The sequence below is a fragment of the Stegodyphus dumicola genome, chromosome 3 (genome assembly GCF_044657685.1).
Source record: "Stegodyphus dumicola isolate Sdum_Otavi_A_Nest chromosome 3, ASM4465768v1".
NCBI lineage: Eukaryota > Metazoa > Arthropoda > Arachnida > Araneae > Eresidae > Stegodyphus > Stegodyphus dumicola.
This window is the reverse complement of record NC_140770.1, coordinates 56761589-56767588: the sequence shown is the minus strand read 5'-3', so window position 1 is coordinate 56767588 and position 6000 is coordinate 56761589. Positions and strand designations below refer to the sequence as shown.

At 35.5% G+C, this 6000-nt stretch overlaps 1 long non-coding RNA gene across 1 annotated transcript in view; it reads left to right on the top strand.

Moving 5' to 3' along the window:
- Positions 1-1225: 1225 nt before the first annotated feature.
- Positions 1226-6000, top strand: part of LOC146997991 (uncharacterized) — a 51159-nt gene continuing 46384 nt past the window's right edge. Inside the window, exon 1 of the long non-coding RNA XR_015040204.1 lies at positions 1226-1260. This is a non-coding gene — a long non-coding RNA (uncharacterized LOC146997991). The remainder of the gene's footprint in view (positions 1261-6000) is intronic.

The window sequence follows — 6000 nt, the reverse complement described above, 5'->3', positions numbered from 1 at the left end:
AAGAAACTAGATTCTATTTATAAAAAATACATAAATAATACTAAAAAGGCAAGTAAAAAGTAAGTCTTAATGTAACTTAACTATATTTGTATTTGGCTAGTGGAGAAGCATGCCAAACTATGTGATGTTAAGCAGTGTGTTTCTTTTAACTTTATAAATAGAAGGCGCTAATATAAAGTAAAGTTGAGTGTTAAGCTGCTGACTGTTAGATCTATTTTAAAAACCTATTCCGTAAACTTTTAGTAATGTAAAATGTGTGTACTTTAAAAAAAAAATTTTTTTTTGCTAACTGTGAAGTATTGTAAAAATGTGTAAAAAATTGTAAAAATGCTAACTGTAACGTAATGTGGAAAAATGGTTGCAAATTATTAAGAATTGTAAAACATTAAGAATTGTTAAAAAATCGAAAATAAATTACTTTTAGAAATTAAAGGGGTGTTAGTACTCATCCAGATGAGCAATAATTACTATAGAACATAGGGTCGCATTCCACTCTGAGAAGCAGAAAAGAAGAATATTAGAATTCTATTCTGAACTTACAACGGAGTTGGGAGAGCGAATGAACAAGACCAAAATGTTGCACTATTAATTTTAGTGACAAACTCACAGAGAATGTACAAAACGGATAAATCCGAAAACTTGGCGTTCGAGTGTTAATTAGAGCTGAGACATTGATGGCTATCACTCAAATGCACATCTTTGGTTGGCAAGGTCTCAACCTCGCAAATGATTGCAACAAGTTAATTATCTAAATGATTAGGGGGAAATTATCTATTAGGGAGAAAAACTACCTTGATATCCAAGTATCAAAGTAGCAGTTGTTTTTCTCTTAGCCTTTTTCTATCCTGTCTTACTCTGCTAGACTCATTCTACTTGAAGCGCACCTCAATGGGACACGAATTTCTGACAGTCGGAATGCAGCATGAGCTTTTCATGCTAATCTTGGCACGCAGCGGACGTTGGAGTTAGTTGATAATATTCAACCCTTGATTACATAATAAACTTGTTGCAATCGTTTGCGAGGTTGAGACCTTGCCAACCAAAGATGTGCATTTGAGTGTTTGCCATCGAAGTCAGAGCTCGAATTAACACTCGAACGTTAAGTTTTCGGTTTTATCTGTTTTGTGCACTCTCTGTGAGTTTGTCACTAAACTGATTGTATCGTTCATTCTCTCTCCCAACACTGTTGTAAGTTCAGATTGGAACTTTAATATTCTTCTTTTCTGGCTCTCAGTGTGGAATGCGACCCTATGTTCTATGGTAATTATTGTTCATCTCGATGAGTACTATCACCCCTCTTAATATGTAAAAGTAATTTAGAATCATTCTGTATATATACACTCGCTTAAAATAATTGTTGCTAATTGATAGCAGATTGGTTGATTCCCTTGACAAGTCCACTAATTTGCAGTCAATGACAATAGCTACTTTTTTCAATATTTAAAATGTTTGCTTTTGATTTTGGTATTTTTGCGATTCAGAATTTTTTCACTTTTTTATGGTTTTTGCTGCAACTGAAATCTAGAAATACTAATTTAAAATACTAATTAAACTATTGTATAAAAATTTATTTATTATAATAATTTATGGTTTTAATTGAATTTCTGTTCCTTGGAGAAGGTACTAAAAAGTTAAAAAATTTTCTAATGATTTAAAAAGTTTTAAAAAGTATTAAAAAGTTTTCTAATGATAAATTATATGTTTATTACTTTGCAGCTTTAGCGCAAGTTATTGGCTTATTAATTTACTCTCAATTACTTTATTTAGGGTTTTCATTCTATATTTATATATACGTTTGGTGCCGCCGACTGCAACGAAACAGGGTGGGGCAGAATTAGATGTTATAGCAGTCGTATATACAAAATTTCAACGTTCTGGGTTTACTCATTTTTGAGGTAGGCGAAATACATACATACGTACATACAGACATCACGGAAAAATCTCTTCTGAATCCATTTTACTATCTGTTTTGGAAAAACGAGGCGTTTATTCTATCCGTACATACGGTGGTCAAGCAAAACCATCTCGTTAAAATGAATTCGAGAGCGTCAAAATGGATATTTCCTTTGAAATATGATGCCCGAAATTCGCGATTACAATACTTCCTTTGCTTTGTAAAAGGATGTAAAAGGTTAAATGAATTTCTAATAATTATGAAATTACATGCGTCGTATATTCTTTTCTTCTGAAGAAGTAATTTAATTAGCATCATGAAAAAATTGCTCAAAATGTGCATCTCATTACTTGATTTAACCAAAACTTCCTCATTTTCCGCGAAACGGGAACTATTACAAGTAAAACTAAAAAAAAAAAAAAAAAAAAAAAAAAAGGAATTTATGTACAGTAACGTGTTTCGTGGGAAGCACAACGATCGTTTGCAATTATTATTTTTTAAATTTAAGGGAATAGTTCGATGGAAGTGACAACATGGATGAATGACAGCATAGATGAAGGCCAGTGAAGGAAGATTTTGACCGTTCCACTGCATGCACACCGACTAATTTAGTTTCTCTCATAAAAATAGAAAGAAAAAGAAAAGAACACATAAATTCCCACGCACATTTAATACCGTTATTCTTTAATATTTCTACTTTATTACTTCCTTTCCTAATAATAGCAGGAAACAACTGAAAAGTGGACAGTTTGGCATACATTATTCAACAAGAAAAGTATTACTCCTTATTTTTGTCACCAAGAACGCAGAAAAGGAACGAAAATTTATCATTTATATTTAAGTATCTTAGGTGATTCAATATAAAATTAATTTAATTAGAAATACTCAACAGTGAATGTGATTTCACTTCTAGTGCGGTTAAGAATAGAGAACAAATCTGGAAAACAATTTAGATCTAAAAACCTCTGATTATAGTTGTAAGAATTTATTTATTTTTAGCTAACCAAATATTTTATGTTAGTAGCTTTACTGCCATTTTTTCTTTCCTTTTTCTTGCCGGAATGCTAATTTTTAGTTCGCTTGCATTCAAATGAGGTAGAAAGAGATAGTATTTAAAGGGAAGATTTAGATTCTTTAATAACAGCATATTCTGTCTACTGAAGGCCACGTTATTAGTTGTTGGGAATGGCATCACTACGCCAGCGAATAAAAAGCCAGATAGAGACTGACGTCATGGGACGCTAGAGAAAAACGAATAGTTCCGGTTTAGTTAGCTAAGGACGATGTTTGCATGATGTGGTTAGATATTGTAGCTAGATAAATACTTTTTATTATTTTAACTTGTCTTTATGTGTAAATAAACCTTTTTGTTTAAGTTTAAATGAAGTGCTCCATTTATGAAAAGATAGCTGTTAATTCATCGGGTAGATGACTTACGAATCCCTTCTGAGCTAGCCATTGTTCGAACGTAACGCCTTACGTAACACATAACACTAGTTACGATTCTTTGACAGCAGTCTGTCTTTGTTGCGTTGGCACTTTGCCGATCAGTGGCGGCTCGTGACTAAAATTAGTGGGGGGGGGGCTGTTCCAAAAACATTTAACCTTTAAAAATTGCCGAAAAGGATTAGATTATTTAATTAATGTCAAAGCACACGGGGGCTATCTGCCTAAAGGTAGGGATGCCTTCGTGCAGGACTTTTTAAGGAAAACTGGCTCGTATACACGTAACACATGGGGAAAACCACGAAAACGCCCATGCAGCCAACCCGTTCGCGGGATTCGAACCTCGGACCGAACTACCAGTGTTCAGCGTCTTTACCGCTCGGCCGCTGGTGGGCACAATTATCTAAAAGGAAACAAACATGTATAAAAAGAAACTTTATTTTGAAACTTCATGAAATCTTACAAGAAAAAAATTAAACATTTTCTAATTACTTTAACCAAAATTGCTATAGTTCAATCTTTTGTCTATTCATTTAAAAATGAAATCCATTCTTCTTGTTTTAATTTGCGCAAAAAGATCAATAATTTTCTCCTTGATCTCTGGATGATAACTGAGGAAATTTTTCTTTGTTGAAAGCAATGCAAGAGCATTTAGTCTTTCCGAATTCCTAGTGCTTCTTAGAAAATTTTTCATTCTTTTCAATGTTGAAAAGCAGCGTTCTGCCTCTGATGTAGTCAGGGAACTCTCAAGAGATTTTTTATCTGTTTCGTAATTTCACTAAGAACATATCTAGATTATTTTCGAAGATAAATTTCAGTAGCTCAATTAATTTGCAGTATTCATGGATATCAGACCCATAATAGAATACTTTTAGTTCGGTTTCAAGCTTTTCTTTGTCAATCATTGGATATGCTTCAGTGGTCAGTACTATTTTTTTTTTTTTTTTTTTTTTTTTTTTTTTTTTTTTGTAGAATATTCATTCCTAAAACTAGCAAAGCATTTCTTGTTTAACAACTGCTAAGTGTTTAGTGGTAGAATATCTGTGCATTATATCAATACATAGTATAAAGTCACATATTTCCTTAGCTTCTGCCATCAGTGTCTTTGAAAATTTCTTACAGTATTTTGAGTTTCTTAATTCTAAAATAGCAGTTTGAAATACGAGGGCCATCCAGGAAGTAGATTACGTTTCCGTCTGTGTCCGCTAGGGGCGGGGCTAGCGCGGCCATCTTGGGGTCAGAGCGTTGCGCAGCTCAGTCTGCATCTAGCCGTGCTAGTGAGAGGTTCGTGCTGTGCTCCGTTCAGATACTGTGACGGTTTGAAATGTCTGCGTTAATTGAAAATCCCGCGAGCTGCGAGGTGCGCTCAGTAATAAGGTTTCTGACTGCAAAAAACTGTAAACCGATAGAAATCTATCGGCAGCTTCGTGAAGTGTATGGGGACAACATTATCACTGAAGGTGGAGTGCGTCAGTGGGTCATAAGATTTCAAAATGGCCGAACCAATGTTCACGATGAAGATCGAAGTGGGAGACCCAGCATAGTGACCGCCGAACTTCTCGAAAAAGTCGATGCTAAAGTCCGTGAAAATCGAAATTTCACAATAACGGAACTTTCTTTGAGTTTTCCACAAATTTCGCGAAGTTTGTTGCACGAAATCATCAGCGAAAAGCTTGGTTACCACAAGTTTTGTGCAAGATGGATTCCAAAAATCTTGACAGAGGACCACAAAAATCAGCGAATGGCTGCAGCGTTGAACTTTTTGGACGCTTACCATAAGGATGGTGACTCTTTACTCGATCGCATCGTTACTGGTGACGAAACATGGGTGAAACATGTGAACTGTGAAACGAAATTGCAATCAATGCAGTGGGGGCACACAAGTTCTCCCCCAAAACCCAAGAAATGCATGCAAACAATGTCGGCAAGGAAGATGATGGCGACTGTTTTTTGGAACAGAAAAGGTGTAATTTTGGTGGACTTCCTGGAAAGAGGCACTACGATAAACTCTCAAAGGTATTGCCAAACTCTCCAAAAACTCAGAAGAGCAATTCAAAACAAGCGCAGAGGAATGTTGAGCTCTAAGATCTTGTTGATTCACGACAACGCCCGGCCCCACACGGCAAATGTCACTCGTAAAGTTCTTGAATCTTTTAAGTGGGAGTTGTTTCCTCATCCGCCGTACAGTCCCGACCTGGCACCGAGCGACTTCCACCTATTCCCAGCAATGAAGAAGTGGCTGGCTATGCAGCGTTTTGATGACGACGCACAGCTGCAAGAAGAGGTAACGAAGTGGTTGAAGGCGCAGGCGGCCGAATTTTTCCACGAAGGAATTTCCAAGCTCGTACATCGCTACGATAAATGCCTTAATTTGTATGGTGACTATGTAGAAAAGTAGTATTTGAGTGTGGCTTTCATCTGTATATAATAAAATTTGTTTCCTATACTTTGTTTATTTTTTTATTCCAAAACGTAATCTACTTTCTGGATAGCCCTCGTATGTTACATATTCCTTAACTTTAAACACACTAGTTTCTCTGGATTTTCATTCTACACTTATATATACGTTTCGTGAGCCGATTGCAACGATACAGGGTGGTGCACAATTATATGTTATAGCAGTCGTAAATACAAAATTTCAACGTTCTGGGTTTACTCAT